This window comes from Pristis pectinata, chromosome 11 (genome assembly GCF_009764475.1).
Source record: "Pristis pectinata isolate sPriPec2 chromosome 11, sPriPec2.1.pri, whole genome shotgun sequence".
NCBI classification, from domain to species: Eukaryota; Metazoa; Chordata; class Chondrichthyes; order Rhinopristiformes; family Pristidae; genus Pristis; species Pristis pectinata.
Genome location: NC_067415.1, coordinates 33,796,540 through 33,811,692, shown reverse-complemented (window position 1 = coordinate 33,811,692; position 15,153 = coordinate 33,796,540). Strand labels below are relative to the sequence as shown.

The 15,153-nt window shown below is 42.6% G+C and overlaps 1 protein-coding gene across 4 annotated transcripts in view; it reads left to right on the top strand.

Annotated features, from left to right (window-relative positions):
* LOC127575732 (glutamate receptor 4) overlaps window positions 1–15,153 on the top strand; it is a 169,944-nt gene that overhangs the window by 14,514 nt on the left and 140,277 nt on the right. The gene's annotated exons all lie outside the window — the stretch shown is intronic.

The following is a 15,153-nucleotide window of genomic DNA, read 5'->3' as shown; positions in this document are numbered from 1 at the left end:
TGTAACAGTAATCAGTACTAAGGCTCCAGCCTTTCATTATCTATGTTAATGACTTGGATGAGGAGAACAAGTGTAAAATATCCAAGTTTGTTGATGGTACAAAGTTGGGCTGTGAGGGCAAAGGAAAGAGGCTGCAGGGGGGGATATTGACTAGATATGAATAAGCAGGAATAAGACAGTGTATAGTCAGCCACTTTGCTAGAAAGAAGAAAGACAGGGTGTTTTTTAAATAGTGAAAGGTTGAAAGGTATCAGTGATCAGAGAGACCTAGGTTTCCTTTTACGTAGAGTCAGAGTCAAACAGCACAGAAACCCTTCATTTCACCATGTCCATGCCAACCATCAGGTACCCATCTGTACTATTCCTGTGTACTAGCACTTGGTCTGTGGCCTTCTGTGCCTTGTCAATTCAAGGGCTTGTCCAGATACTCCTGAAATTTTATGAGAGTATCTGCCTCCATCACCCACTCAGGCAGGGTGTTCCAGATTACAACCATCCCTGGATGAAAAAGTTCTTCCTCAGATCCCTTCTAAACCTCTTACCCGTTACCGTCAACCCATGTGGTCTAGTTTTTGATATCTTTACTATGGGGATACATTTCCTACCACCTACCCTATCTATACCTCTCTTAATTTCTATACCCCTTGTACTATACTTCTATTAAGTCCTCCCTCTGCTCCACTGAAAATATCTTCAGTTTATCCAGTCTCTCCCCTACATAGGCACCAACCTGGTGAATCTCCTCTGCACCACCTCCAGTGTAATCACATTCTTTCTGTAGTGTGGCAACCAGAACTCTGCTCTAGCTGTGGCCTAATCAATTTTTTGAAATTGTACTGTAACCTCCGCACTCTTATATGTCCCAGCTAATGAAGACAAGTATCTCTTCTTCATCACCTTATCTGCCTGCGCTGCCACCTTCAGGGATCCTTGGACTTGTACAAGGAGGTCCTGTAGCCTACAACTATCCTCTGCACTATTAATAACACCACCAATTTTCACTGAAAATTAACATGCCAATGTAGCAAACAGTTACGCAGGCAAATGGTACGTTAGCCTTTACTGAAAGAGGGTTTAAGCAAAAGAGTAGAGATGTCTTGCTCCAAATATAAAGGCCCTGGAGATCCCATGTCTGGAAGCTTGTGTACAGGTTTGGTGAAATGAACAATGTTTTTATGGGGTAGGTGCAGAGATCCCCCCAGGCTGGGATGTCTAGTACTAGGGATCACAGTCTCAAAATACGGGGGTCAGCGATCCAAGACTGAGATGAGAAGAAAGTTCTTTGCCAGGAAGGGACTAAACTGTGGAGACTCAAGTCACTGAGTATATTCAAGATAGAGATCAATTGATTTTTGGATATTAGAGGAATCAGGGGATATGGGATTAGTGCAGGAAAGTGGTGCTAATGTAATAATGTCACTGAGTGGTGGAGCAGACAAGAGGGGCTAAATACGCTGCTTCTATTTCTTGTATTCGTATATATTATCTGGTTAAATTTGGGAAATAGATAAAATATGATCTTTAGCAGTTCATATATCTGAAAATGAGGTAATAACTGCTTTAAAAAAAAGATGTTTCCTGCCCTTCAAGTGAGTAATAGCGAACAGTTGTAACAAAATGGTAAACACCAGAATCTTGGCTGTCTTGAAGATAATGGAGCATTTTTCATTATTCAGTAATTAAAATGTACCAAGGCAAACTTTACGTCTTTAATTATTATTATTATTATTCAAATATTGGAAAAGAAACATACTTAGTAGTATATAAGAAAGTATATATAAAAAAGTGTGTGTGTGTGTGTATGTATGTTTGTGTGTGAGGGTGTGAGAGAGCTGTAAGAGAAAGAGAGCAAGGAATCGTATGTGAGGCAAAGACAGTATGCATGTGAGTGTCAGAGATATTGAACACATGTATGAGAGATAGAGACATTTTGTGTATGTGTGCATATGTGTGTATTTGTGCATGTGTGTGTATGAGAGAGTTAGATTCTACGTGAGAGAGAGAGTAACTACATGCTTATGTGTGAGAATAAGACTGTAGTAATGAAAGAGAGATAGAGGGTGCCTTTGTGTGAATGAGTCTTTGAGCATATGAGTATATACAGTATATGTGTCTATGAGTCTGTATATGTGTGTGTGAGAGAGAGAGAGCAAGACTGAGTATACCTGTGTGTGTAAATTGGAGAGTTACATATATGTCTGAAAGAGAGAAGGAAACTGAGTGAGAGAAACTGGAGGAACTTTGTGTTTGTGTAAATGAGAAACTTTGAGAGAGAGTGTGTGTATGTGTGAACATGTCCACCTGTCGGGTATAAAGATACAAGAATCATTTGCTTCCAAAATGATCAAAGTCTGTTTTTTGTGTTCATTGAGCCAGGGCAGCAGCTGCAGAAAACCATGAACTGATCCTTTTAAATCTTATGAAATGTAGGCACATAAGAGAAAAAGATTATGGTTGATTTAGTTTGTCTTCTACCATCCTGGTGGTTAAATAATCTAATGATAATGGAGTTGTCAAAAAATCATAGAAACTGATCTCCATCAATTTGCCTACAACAGACCCAAACATTATATGAGAAAACCCTAAGCGGGTAGTTTTAGAAACCATATCCAAAGTCATCTTTTTCCTCCCAAGGATGCTAAACTGGTGACCTTCAATTTTCAAATATGTTCAGATATTGTTACTGTAATTAGTATAATGATGATATATTGCAGGTATTAATTGTTTAATATTATCTTCTGTTTTATTTCCATGTTTACAATTATTAGTAGCTTTTATTAATATTTTCCCACTTACATTTCACTTTTTTGTTCCTCTTTGTACATCTTGCAATGTAGTCGGTTATCATGGTCACAAGTTAATTCATTAAACTTCCCCCTATAAGTTCCAATCATTTTATTTTCCCTTCTGAATCGCAGACCATGTATTCTTCGGTCATCTGGGTTTTTCACGAAGTTTTACTAGTAGTCTAGAATTAAAAAGCACACCTCCTTGGCAAACCTTGCAGAAATTGCTACCTCTTAAGAATCACAGTTAAATTACAACACAGAAGGAGGCCATTTGGTCTATCATGTCCATTCCAGCTCCACAAATAAACAACCCAGCCAATCCCACTTCCACCAACCCCTCACCCCATCACCATGCCTTCTCCCCAGAGCCCTGTAGATTTTCCCTCTTAAGTACATATCCCTTTTGAATGTCATATTGAATGTGCCTTCACTACTTCACCCGCAGTTCTTTCCGGATCCAAATCATTCACTGCCTGAAAAAAGCTTTTCCTTGTGTCACTTTTTGTTCTTTTCCCAAACATCTTCTTTCTATGTTCTCTAGTTCTTCACTCTGCTGCCAATGGGAACAGTAGACCTCTCATGTTTTTAAGTCGCTCTATCAGATCTTCTCTCAACCTTGGCCTCTTCTGTTCCAAGGCGAACAAGCTTATTACCTCATCATACAAACATGTAATAGGAGTAGGCCACTCAGCCCCTTAAGCCTCTTCTGCCATTTAATAAAATCATGGCTCATCTGGTTGTAATCTCAATCATTTTAGGAAATCGCTTTGGCACCTTTTCCAAGGCCTTCACCTCTTTCCTGCAACATCCATGCAGAACAGAACATACTACAGTGCTCCATTATGGCTGAAGTAGTGATTTAGAAAGGATCATCATGATTTCCCTGCTCTTGGACTCTTTGTCTATACTTATGAAGTGCAGGTACCCATTGGCTTCACTAAACACATTCTCAACCTACTGTGCCAATTTCAATCATTTATGCAACCATACTCCAAGAACTCTCTGTTCCTATATCCTTCTTAGAATCATGTCCTCAAGTTGATGTTACCTCTCCTCATTCTTCCTACCAAAACATCACACTTCACATTTTTCTGCATGAAATATAACCTGCCACATGTCCAACCATTTCTCTTGAAGCCTACCACTATCTTCTTCACAGTTCACAATACTTCTAAAATCTTTGTCATCTGCACACTTGGAAACTGAGGTCCGTGCCCCAAGTGCAAATCATTAATAATACTGAGAAAAGCAGTGGTTGCCATAGTATCCCCAGGGAACTCCACTGTACACTTCCCTCCAGTATGAAAAACAATCTTCCACCCGCTACACTCTTGTTTCCTGTCACCTGGCCATCTTTCCATCCAAGTTGCTTCTGGCCTTTTTGTACCTGGGTAATATGCTAATTTATTTCATCCAGAAATAGCATTAGAATCAGTCTTGCTCTTCAGTATTTTGGGGGCTTTGAGTAGAGATTTCACAAGAATAAGACTCATGAGTTAACTTGTCAGAAACAAAGATTTCAATTGCCTGAGTTAAGGGCACAAGTTGGTATGCCTTATCCCTGTTTAATACCCAAAACAAAGAGTTGTTTAGCAATGGGACAACCTGTGCTTGATTTGTGTATGTTGGAACTGGTGTTAAACTGGGGCTTTGCACAGGTAACTCTGGCAGTTGGCCAAAGAAGGTATTTGACCTCATGAATATGTAGTACCAGGCCGCATAGTCTATTGGAGGCCCATTTGCCAGCTAAAATGAACTGCCTTGATCGGGGGTGTTCCTCACAGGTCCTCAGCATTCCTGAAGGTTAATGCCAGCCCAGGATCAAAGTCTCCCAATTCTGTTATCCCTCTCATGATGTGAGAAAGGCAGCTTGACCTGCATCCTGCTGAAATGGTCATGTTGATTTGAGAGGAACAGTTCTGTTCTAAACTACTCTCATCTAAGTTAGTGAAATGAGGACCCAGGATCAATTTAGGACTGCTTTGAGCCTCTTGGCTTGGAGAACTTCTTTTAGATGTCTTTAGTTATGGGCCTGAAAATGGATCATAATCTAATTCGATATCAAAATTTACAATTTAAAGTTATTTTAAGTCATTATAACAGATTTCTCCAGTGAATTAGTAAACCACATCAGGCCACTGAACCATTTACTTTTAAATTAAACTATGCTTCAAACAACCAGTCCTGATTACATTATGGGAGAAAATAATCAATAACAAATATTATTTGAGCTGTGCTCGAAGCAAGTCTCAAGAGTGTCAACAAATTCTCTACTGGAGTGTTGTGCGCCAACCTCCCCCCTCCACTTGGCACACATGATAAATGGCACAATAGGTTGAGTATGTAATACCTATCAGTCCCAACAAAATTATCAATAAAAGTTGACATTTGGTGTTTATTATATCAGATAATAATGTATTATTCCATAAATGGTTGAACCTATTTTTGGATTTGAAAATAAACTAGCCTTAGTATTCTGACATTGTTCGATGTTGTTGGTGTATTAACAGGTCTGACCTGGGGAATCCAGCAGATTTTATATTGTGGCTGAGAAGGTGTATTGAAATGGTTGAGACTATTTGACTAAACACAATTGATCTGTGCTCAAATGGGATAAACACTGTAACTAGCAAATCTGCAGTCTTATATTCCCTTAGGGCAAGGGGTCACAGGATAGAATTGCTGGATTTTGTTTTGGAGACCAATGTGCTCGGTGAAAGCAGTTTTAATTTGTTACTGTAATCACTTCAATGAAGTTGTTTCATTCACTGAACTATAGAATGAACAAGTTATATGAAAGATTTATTTTCATAGATGGTCCTACATTACCATCTGCAAGATATTAAATATAAGATAGCTGGTTTGCTACTGATGTTATTTGGAAACATGTTCATGAAAAGGCTGCTGATTCCACTCCCAGCTTTCCTTTCAGTAAAGGTCAGATATGAATAATGAACGTGAAGGTCTCATTAGACACAGCAAAAAAAAAACGTTTAACAATCTATCATTTGCTGAAGAAGTATATGAATAAAACATTTCAGGGCTGACAGAGTGCAGGTAGTTTCACTTTTTGAAAGATGAATGGCAGGCTGGTGCAACAAAATAAAGACTCTCCAGTTAAATTTGTGCATCGGCTGGAATCACCTCTTGTTCCTGCAATAATGTACAGTGCTAATCTATGAAAAGATGTGGATAGGGAAATGGAGGCAAAACACTGGTATGCAATCTTCCCATTTTTCAGGCATGAAACAGGCACCCACATATCCAAATGGCAAACAACGGGTGGTCTGTCTTTTCCAGGCAGCTTCTGCCATATCAAACCAGTAGCTCCTTTTGATATCCAAGGCACATGCAGAAAGGTGTATTCAAGAACCTTGAGGTAATATTAAAATAAGGGTCCAATGCTGGTCTTCCCCAGTGGCTGACTCAATAGATAAAAGCTCACCCAATAATCATGCCACTAATAGCTGCAGGAGCATTATTTACAGAGCATATTCCCTGCGTTCAGGTTAATAACTAATTTGTTCTCTCAGGCTGCCAGCCAACTTCTGCACCTGTTAGTGGACTGCTTTCCCCATTCCACAACCAGGGTTTGGAATTCTAAGAACAACTTCGTGCTGGTGTTTCAACTGTTTTCCTGCCTTATAGATACTTTATTTCACTTTGTGATTTAGGAGGTCTTTATTCTGGGTTCAAACAGCAAAGACAGGTACAACTGAGAGGAGGAATGCTACTTTTCTTTAAGCATTTATGGAATGAGGGCATGGCTTGAAGTGCTGGCATCCATTGCCTGTCCTTAATAACCCTTGAGAAGGTGTCGGGGAGCCAACCCCTTGACCTGCTGCAGTCCTTCTGGTGAAGATACTCCTATAATTCTGTCAGGGATGGAATTCCAGGATTTAGACATTGTTACAATGGAGGAATAGTGATATGAAGACACAAGGGGCTACAGATACTGGAATCGGGAGCAAAAAAATACAAAATGCTAGAGGAACTCAGTGGGACAGGCAGCATCTGAGTAGTTGACTCTGCAGAAGATCCAGAAGTGTAGTGGGGAGATAGCCAGTATAAAGAGGTGAGGGGGAGGGGTGAGGCAGGAACTGGCAGGTGATAGGTGGAACTGGGTGAGGAGGGAGATGATGGGCAGATGAAGCCAGGTAGGTGGAGGGGAGGGTGGAGGTAGAGTTGGAGGCTGGAAGATGATAAGTGGAAACAACAAAAGGCTGTGGATTCTGGAATCTGATAAGTAAGGAAGGTGGTAAGTGGGACCAGATAAGGGAGGGATGATAGGCAGATGGAACCGGTGGGGGAGGGGAAAGAAACTGGTTAACAGGGATGCTGGGGGAGGGGTTGGAAAGAAGGGGTGAGAGTGGGACAACCTCGGCCAATCAGAAGCAGAGGGAAAGTGGCAGAGAGGGTGCGGATTAACTGAAATTGCAAAATTCAATGCTCATACCATTAGGTTGTAGACTACTGAGGTGGAAAATGAGGCATTGTTCATCTAGTTTGCATTTGGCCTCACCCTAGCAGTGGAGAAGGCCGAGGACAGACAGGTCAGTGTGGGAATGGGAAGGGGAGTTGAAATGGCATGCAACTGGGAGCTCAGGATAGCCATCACGGACAGAGTGCAGGTGTCTGGTGGTCACCTACGCTTGGTCTTGCTAATGTAGAGGAGGCCACACAGAAAGCAGCAAATGCAATAGGCAAGGTTGGAGGAAGTGCATGTGAATCTCTGCCTCACCTGGTAGGATTGTTTAAGACCCTAGATGGTGAGGAGGGAGGAGGTATACGGACAGGTCCAGGGGAAAATGCCTTGGGGTGGGGAGCAGTGGGTGAGTAGGGACGAGCAAACAAGGGAGTCAGGGAGAGAGTAGTCCTTGCAGAAGGCAGAAAGGGATGGGGAGGGGAAGATGTGGCCGGTGGTGGGATCACGTAGCAGCTGGAGGAAATGACAAAGAACGATGTGTTAGATGTGGAAGCTGATAGGGTGAAAGGTGAGGACTAAGGGATCTCCATTTCTGTCCTCTTTGGGGAGAGGCAGGGTGAGAGCAGAAATGCAGGAAATGGAGGAGATGCTGGTGAGGGCTTAATCAGCCACAGTAGAGGGGAGGCCACAGTTCCTGAAAAAAGGGCATTTCAGATATTCTGGAATAGAAAGACTCATCTTAAGAATAGGATGTGGCAGAGATGGAGAAACTGAGAGAAAGGGATGGCATCGTTACAAGAGACAGGGTGGGATGAGGTGTAGTCTAGGTAGCTGTGGGAGTCAGTAGGTTTATAGTAGATGTCAGTGAATAGTTTGTATCCTGAGGTGGAGATAGAGATCCAGAAAGGAGAGAGAGGTGTCAGAAATGCCCTAAGTGAATTTGAGGGCAGGGTGGAAGTTGGTAGCGAAGTTGATAAAATAAATGTTCCACACGGGGGGCAGGAGGTAGCACCAATACAGTCATTGATGTAGCAGAGAAAGTGTTGGAGAGTGGTGCCAGAGTAGGTTTGCAACAAGGATTGTTCCTCATAGCCAGGCATAAGTAAGGCCTTTGTGAGTGCCCATGAGTACAACTTTGATTTGTAGAAAGTAGGAGGAATCAAAAAAGAAGTTGTTCAGGAATAAGAACAAGTTCAGTCAGGTGGATGAGAGTGTTAGTAAAGGGGATCTCGTTGGATCTATATTCCAGAAAGAAGTATGGGGCGCCAAGACCTTCCTGATGGGGAATGAAGGTGTATAGGGGCTGGTCGTCCATGATGAACATGAGGCAGTGGAGGCCAGGGGATTAGAATTTATCAAAATGTTGGAGAGCATACGAAGGAACAGTGATAAATTTCTAAAACAGGCGGATGTGTGACTTGGAGGCGAACCTGGAGGTGACGGTGTTCCCATGGGCCACCCACCCTTGTCTTTCTTGGTGGCGGAGATTGCACAGAGGGGAGATGCTGTCAGAGCAACCTGAGTAACTAACTGCGCTTGGTACATGGAACAGATGGAACCCATGGGTTGCAAGTGGTGGATGGGGTGTCAATCAGACAGGCTGATTGGACCTGGATGGTGTCAAACTTCTTTGGTGTTGTTCAGGCTGCACTCATCCAGGCAAGGCAATCATATTCCAGACTTGTGCCTTGTCGGGGTGTAAGGAGGTGAGTCACTCACAGCCGGCTTACGCAGCTTCTGACTGCTCCCATAGACAACGTATTTATGTGGCCGATCCGATTATGTTTCTGGTCACTGATATCCCCAGGGTATAATGACTGCCACCTCTATTTGGTTAGGACAGCACTGACCTACAAAAATAAAACCCCAGTCCCACATTACAGGGCAGCATTTACTCATCAATCCCCTGACTGGGACTTCTCCAGGGGCTCTCCAGAGAAGCCGGCAGCAGGGAGTGGGTGAGAGCGGGGTGGGGGTGGTGTTGGTGTAGTAAGGCCCTGGAGACAGTGGTCCTAGGACTGAACAAAAAGATAGTATTTTGAAAGGTCAAGCCACTGAGGAATATTGACTGATATGAGATCTTCAGGCTGTAGTATTTGCCCATACTAACATGCGGACAGATCCCAGGAACATTGTACTCTGGTGCACTTGTGATTTGAACAGAGAAACGCTGCATGAAACTGGAGGTAGAGTTCCACAGACAATCCCTGCTACATTCCTGAGCTTGTGTCTCTTTCAACTACTTAGAAAGTGATTTCTTTACTGAGTGGTATTGTGTACCTGTCAGCTGTGGTTGGGTTGGTTGTGTTATTGACTCTGCATCGGTAGGTCCTGGGTTCCGGACTCACTCCAGAGGACTGTGTACAAAAATTCAGGCTGCTATTGCTGTACTGGGGTAATGCCACCAACGTCACCCACGTCTTTGGATAAGAAGGGAAACTCTGGTCCTGCTTTGTCTCCCAGATTGACATAAAAATCCCATGATGCTATTGGAAGAAGGGCTGTTGAGGTATTCCCAGTATCCTGGCCAAAATTTATACCCTATTTAACAGCATTCAACAGACTATTTTATTATTGTATCACATTGTCATTTGTGGGAGCTTGTGATGTGCGAATTAACTCTCAGTTCCCAGATTGTAATAATGATTAAATTTCAAAAGTAGTTACAGAAAAAGAAAACGTTGGAGATACTCGGCAGGTCAGGCAGCATCTGTGGAGAGAGAAGCAGAGTTAACATTTCAAGTTGATGACCTTTCACCGGAAACTGACAAGTAATATTCACACACTACAAAAGCCAGGCAATGCCCATCTCTACCAAGAGAGTGTCCAATAACCTACATCTGAAAGTCGATGACATTACCATTGCTATTCCCCGCCATCTATATCCTGGGAATAGGGTGACTAGCTCTTCAAAATGATAAGGTGAAAGATAGGGGCATGGTTGAACCATTCTTTGGCCATACCCACATGTGATTTTACAGTGCACAAAGTTAGTTCATTGGGTGTTAATCATTCTGGGAAGTTTTGATGTATGCTACATATATGTAAAGTATTTCATGTTCAGTGACATACAAATTTGCTGGGGTCTTCCCAAAGAAATAAGTTTTGAGAAAGTATTAATGTGTGTGTAATATTCTGAGTGCACTGTGGTTTTGACAATGACAGCTTACATTAAACTTAGCGTAGAAGGCTGCCCACCTGTCCTATTTGGTTGGGAGAGCTCCAACTAACAAAGATCCAGTCCTGGTCTCTTGCTAACTGCTTGTGTGATAGTGTTTCAGGCGGAGGCGTGTGGGGTCAGAGTCACCAGTGGACTGGTAGCAGGAGGAGGCAGTAAGGAACTGGAGGTGGTAATTGGGGGGGAGGGGGGAGGAGAAAAAGCAGAATTAGAAGAGTCAAAGGCCACAGAATCCATCGTCCACCCTGCCTCAGGCCAGGCTCACTCTCCTCTTAGAATGAGTGTTCTGTCTCCTTGGATAATACGTTCTTGCTGCCTGATCTACAGGGGCCTAGTCCTGGTGCAAAGTGAATACCCAGTCCCACCCTGCCAACTCGAAGCATCATTGCCAGTTCATTTTGAAAACAAATAGTAGTCCCAAAAATAAATAATAGTTCCTTACTAGAACTCACAGTCCAGAATCATCTCATTCCCTTGTGGCAAGGACCCATTCTCTGTAAAACAACTAGGTGGCCAGCGCCACCAACTAAATGGTGAGACTATCAACTAAGAGCCATATCTCACTTTTTCATTTTAGTATCGATGGTGGGGGCTTGGCAAAGGTCATGCCATTGAACGTCAAGGTGTAGGTAGTTAGGCTGTCTCTTGTTAGAGATGATCATTGACTGGCACATGTCTAGTGTGAACGTTACTTGTCCACTATTAGCTTGCACTGCATTGGTCTCGCTGCCTGCAGCACTAACTGCTTCATTTTCTGAGGAGATGCGAATGGAATTGAACATCAGCAAAACATCCCTACTTATGAAGAGAGGAAGGTCATTGATGAAGCACTTGAGAATGGTTGGGCCTGGAACACAACCTACGGCAATGACTTGGAGGTGGTGTGACTGACATTTAACAATTATGTCCATCTTTCATCATGCACAGTATAGTTCCTGCCAGTGGAGAGGTTGGATCAGTGGAGAGGTGCCAGGAAGCCTAGAGGTGCACTAGGTTGATTACTGACCTGATGTCAAGGCACTCACTCACATCCTACCTCTGGAATTCAGCTCTTTGGTCCATGCTTGGACAGTAATGAAGTCTGGATCCTGGTAAACCCAATGACTGTCAGTGAGCAGGTGACTGATGAGTGAGTAACCTTTTATAACACTGCCAATGACATCTTCCACTTGATAACACTGCTGACGATTGAGGGCAGAAATTATTCAGACTGGATATGTTTTTTGTGGACAGGTCATAGCTGGAGAAATTTCCACATAATTATGTGTATGACAGTTATGTAAGTGTACTGGGATATTGATTAAAGGCATGGCTGTTTCTGGAGTGTAAGCCTTCAGCACTGCAGCTGAGGTATGTTTTGGTCCTCTAGTCTTTGCTATATCCAGTGCTGTCAGCTGTTTCTTGATATCAAGTGAAGTGAGTAAAATTACTGTCATCAGGGTTGGTGGAGACCTCAGGAGGAAGTCCAAATGGATCATCCATTCAGCGCTTCTGGCTAAACTTGGGTGCAAGTGCTTCAGCCTTGTCATTGGCACTCATATGGAATGGGAATATTCTGGGAACCTCCTCCTGTTGAGGATGGAAGTATTCTTGAAACCTCTCCTATCCACTACTATTCATGACTTGATATAGCAAGACTGCTGAGTTTTTACCTGATCCAATGATTAGCTCTTGTTTAGCTCTTTCTATTTTTGCTGCTCTCCTGTTTAGCACACAAGTAGTTCTGAGTTGCAACTTCAACCGGTTGGCACTTCATCTTTAGGTATGCATGCTGCTGCACACAGTAAGCCCATCAACACTCCTTATTGAACAAGGGGTGACCTCATCGCTTGATAATAATGAGGCACTAAAGGATATGCCAGATGCTGAGGTTGCAGATTCTAGTGGGGTACAGTTCTTCTGGTAGCCACGGTATCTTGTTGATACCCAAATTTGATCTGCCAGGTCTGTTTTGAACTTATCCCAATGAGTGCAGTTGTGATGTTGCACATTGGGATGGAAAGTGCATTCATTGTGGCTATGTGACAATGAGGACTGTGTTGTGGCCACTCCATCCATTACAGCCATGGACAGATACATCTGCCATGAGTAGTTTGGTGAAGACAAAGTCAAATACATTTATCCCTCATGTTGGTTCGTTCACTGAGGACTTTTCACTGTGCCTTGTAAAGTGTAATTGTAGATGTTGAAAAGGGTTCTGAAGTAATAGTAGAGTGGGCCTCAAAGTCAGTATCTGAATCCTGTGCAGAAAAGCTAACATATGATCAAGTGTGAGACAAAAGAAGAATAAGTTGTGAAGAAATCCTGTGCAGTTCCTTTTAGAATACACCTCACCACATCCATGACTCACCCTGGCAACAGCACAGTACCCAGAACATCATCCTTAAATAGGCAAAGAACGTGGAAGTGATCTCTCCTCTCCAATTACTGCTTGTCACCTATGTGTGTTAGTGGCAACCTTTTGAGGGATTTTGAGAATCTGCCTGCCATGATCAAATTGTTCTTATATTGTGTTGGCTTTGTGAGATGGGGAAGTATTGAGGTTTGGAGGTGCAGAATATGTAAGTATTTGAAGTTAGTTTATATTTTAGAAAAGTGAGTGAAGTTGGAGAGAGAGCGAAAGAGATTTAATTCATGGGTCTACAAATTGTGTAGATGTGAAGCATAAGGGAGAAATTTTACCCTAATAACTCTGATGAGATTATTGAATGGTTTCCATTCATTTCAATAACACCTTGGAGACTTTAAACCTTATCTTTAGTGTTTTTAGTAGAACCACACTCTTCCCTCCCCTCATTAAACCACCTGGAAGAAATGGCAACTCTTTCCTGCAGCTGACATTTTGGGACGGAGGCACCAAGATGTGCATTCTGGAGCACCCTGAGAGTGTACCATTCTGTCTGCAGCCACCGTGTATCTCGCCATTTGGGACTGCAGGCTACCTTTACATGCCAATAGATTGCCTGGTTCCCCAGAGCCAAGTAGTCCTACCATTAAAAAGCAGTAATGGTAGCACCGCCTGTACAGCTGTCGACACTGGGACACTGACATTCCAATCTGATTTTCCCATAGTCCCTACAACCACACCAATGGACATACAGTCCCCAGGGTGCAATCGAATTTCCAGGCTGTGATGTGTGTGTGTGTGTGTGTGTGTGTGTGTGTGTGTGTGTGTGTGTGTGTGCGCGTGTGTGTGCTGAGTTTAGCCTTGGAGTGCTGTTTCAGTCTCATCTATCATTGGTTGCCTGACTGATATTCCTGCCACTGTTGACAGGGAGTTCCTTCGTTTAATGAAGTAAATTTTTTTTGAATTATGTTGAAAGACATCAGCATCCTTTCATTTCATTGTAAAAACAGAAACAAACTACAAATGCGTAAAAACAGAATATAGCTAGACCTCCTTTGAGACTATGCTGTATATTTCCAACATTGGTTTTGTTAGTGAATGAGTGGCTGCTTACTTTACAGACATCTGTTTGATGTAGGTCGTGTACACTGCTTTATCAAGCGGGTTCCATTGGGTAATTTAGAAATCCACCGAATAAATGTCTAATTAAATCTATTGCCAGGATGCAGGAAAAGGAAATGTGTACTTTAAAAATAAACAAAGCCAGCTTTTTTTTCGTTAGGCTTCCAGCAATTAGATTATGGACATGCCTTAAAAGATGAGCTGACTCCCTGGGACCATCTGTAGAAATCATTAATTGAGGCATGTCCTGAGTCGGCCTGAGGACCTTTCCGTGTCCTGCGTCAGAGATGCTGGTGTGAAGCCAGAGGGATGCAGGCAGCAATGTGAAATACACTGACTGATCTTGCTCGGAATGTAATCATGGCAATGTTTGAAGACTGGTGTTCAGCTGTCCACCGTGCCGTTCCCTCTGCCTCTTTTTGTACAGTGGTGACTAGTTACCTAAACTTCGCCCTAGTCCTGCTGAGATCCAGATTTGCGCAGTGATTGGAATGTTGCAATCCTGTTACATTGCAGCATGCTTGCTAAGAATATAGTAATTATCTGTTTTAATTGTGATCCACACGCAGTCCGGCTGGTGTGATGAGAGGTCATGACGGATTTATGGCTCCTCTATATTAAACTGATGTAAAATTATTTTGTGAAAACTACCAATAAATTAGAATTTTAAAATTGTCTTCATGGGGTTGGACACGGGCTGGTGCTTTAGTTGGATGGTGGTCTTTCAACAACTAGAAACTGGACTGGAACCTAACTTTAATTAATGGAAATTAAAAATAAACTAGTTACTGGATACTGAAAATGCAGGAAACACTCAATAGGTCAGGCAGCGTCTGCAGAAAGAGAAGCAGTTAACGTCTCAGATCCGGGAGCCATCGTTAACCGTTAACTTGGTCAGATCCAAGGGTACCGGACCTGAAACATAAACTGTTTCTCTTTCTACAGATACTGCCTGACCTGCTGAGTGTTTCCAGCACTCTCTGTTGGATTGAATATCTCTGGTACCCTGATTAGTTGGGTGTAACGCGCAATGAGCGGCCGGCTTCCAGTGGATGTTCATTGCCACCACTGGTAATCTGATTTAAAGAGGCCTCGTGTTGTGAGGAATATAAACTGCTCGCAAGGGTATTCTTCTCAGGGCAAGGTTATTGGAGGTCATTTTCACTCGCGAGATAATGCAAAATGGATAATAATATATTGACAATCTACTATAATTCTCCCGATTTTTATCTCCATTAAAATTAATTGGGGAAAATATAACACGGCTGCCGATTTGATGTAGCTCGACTGA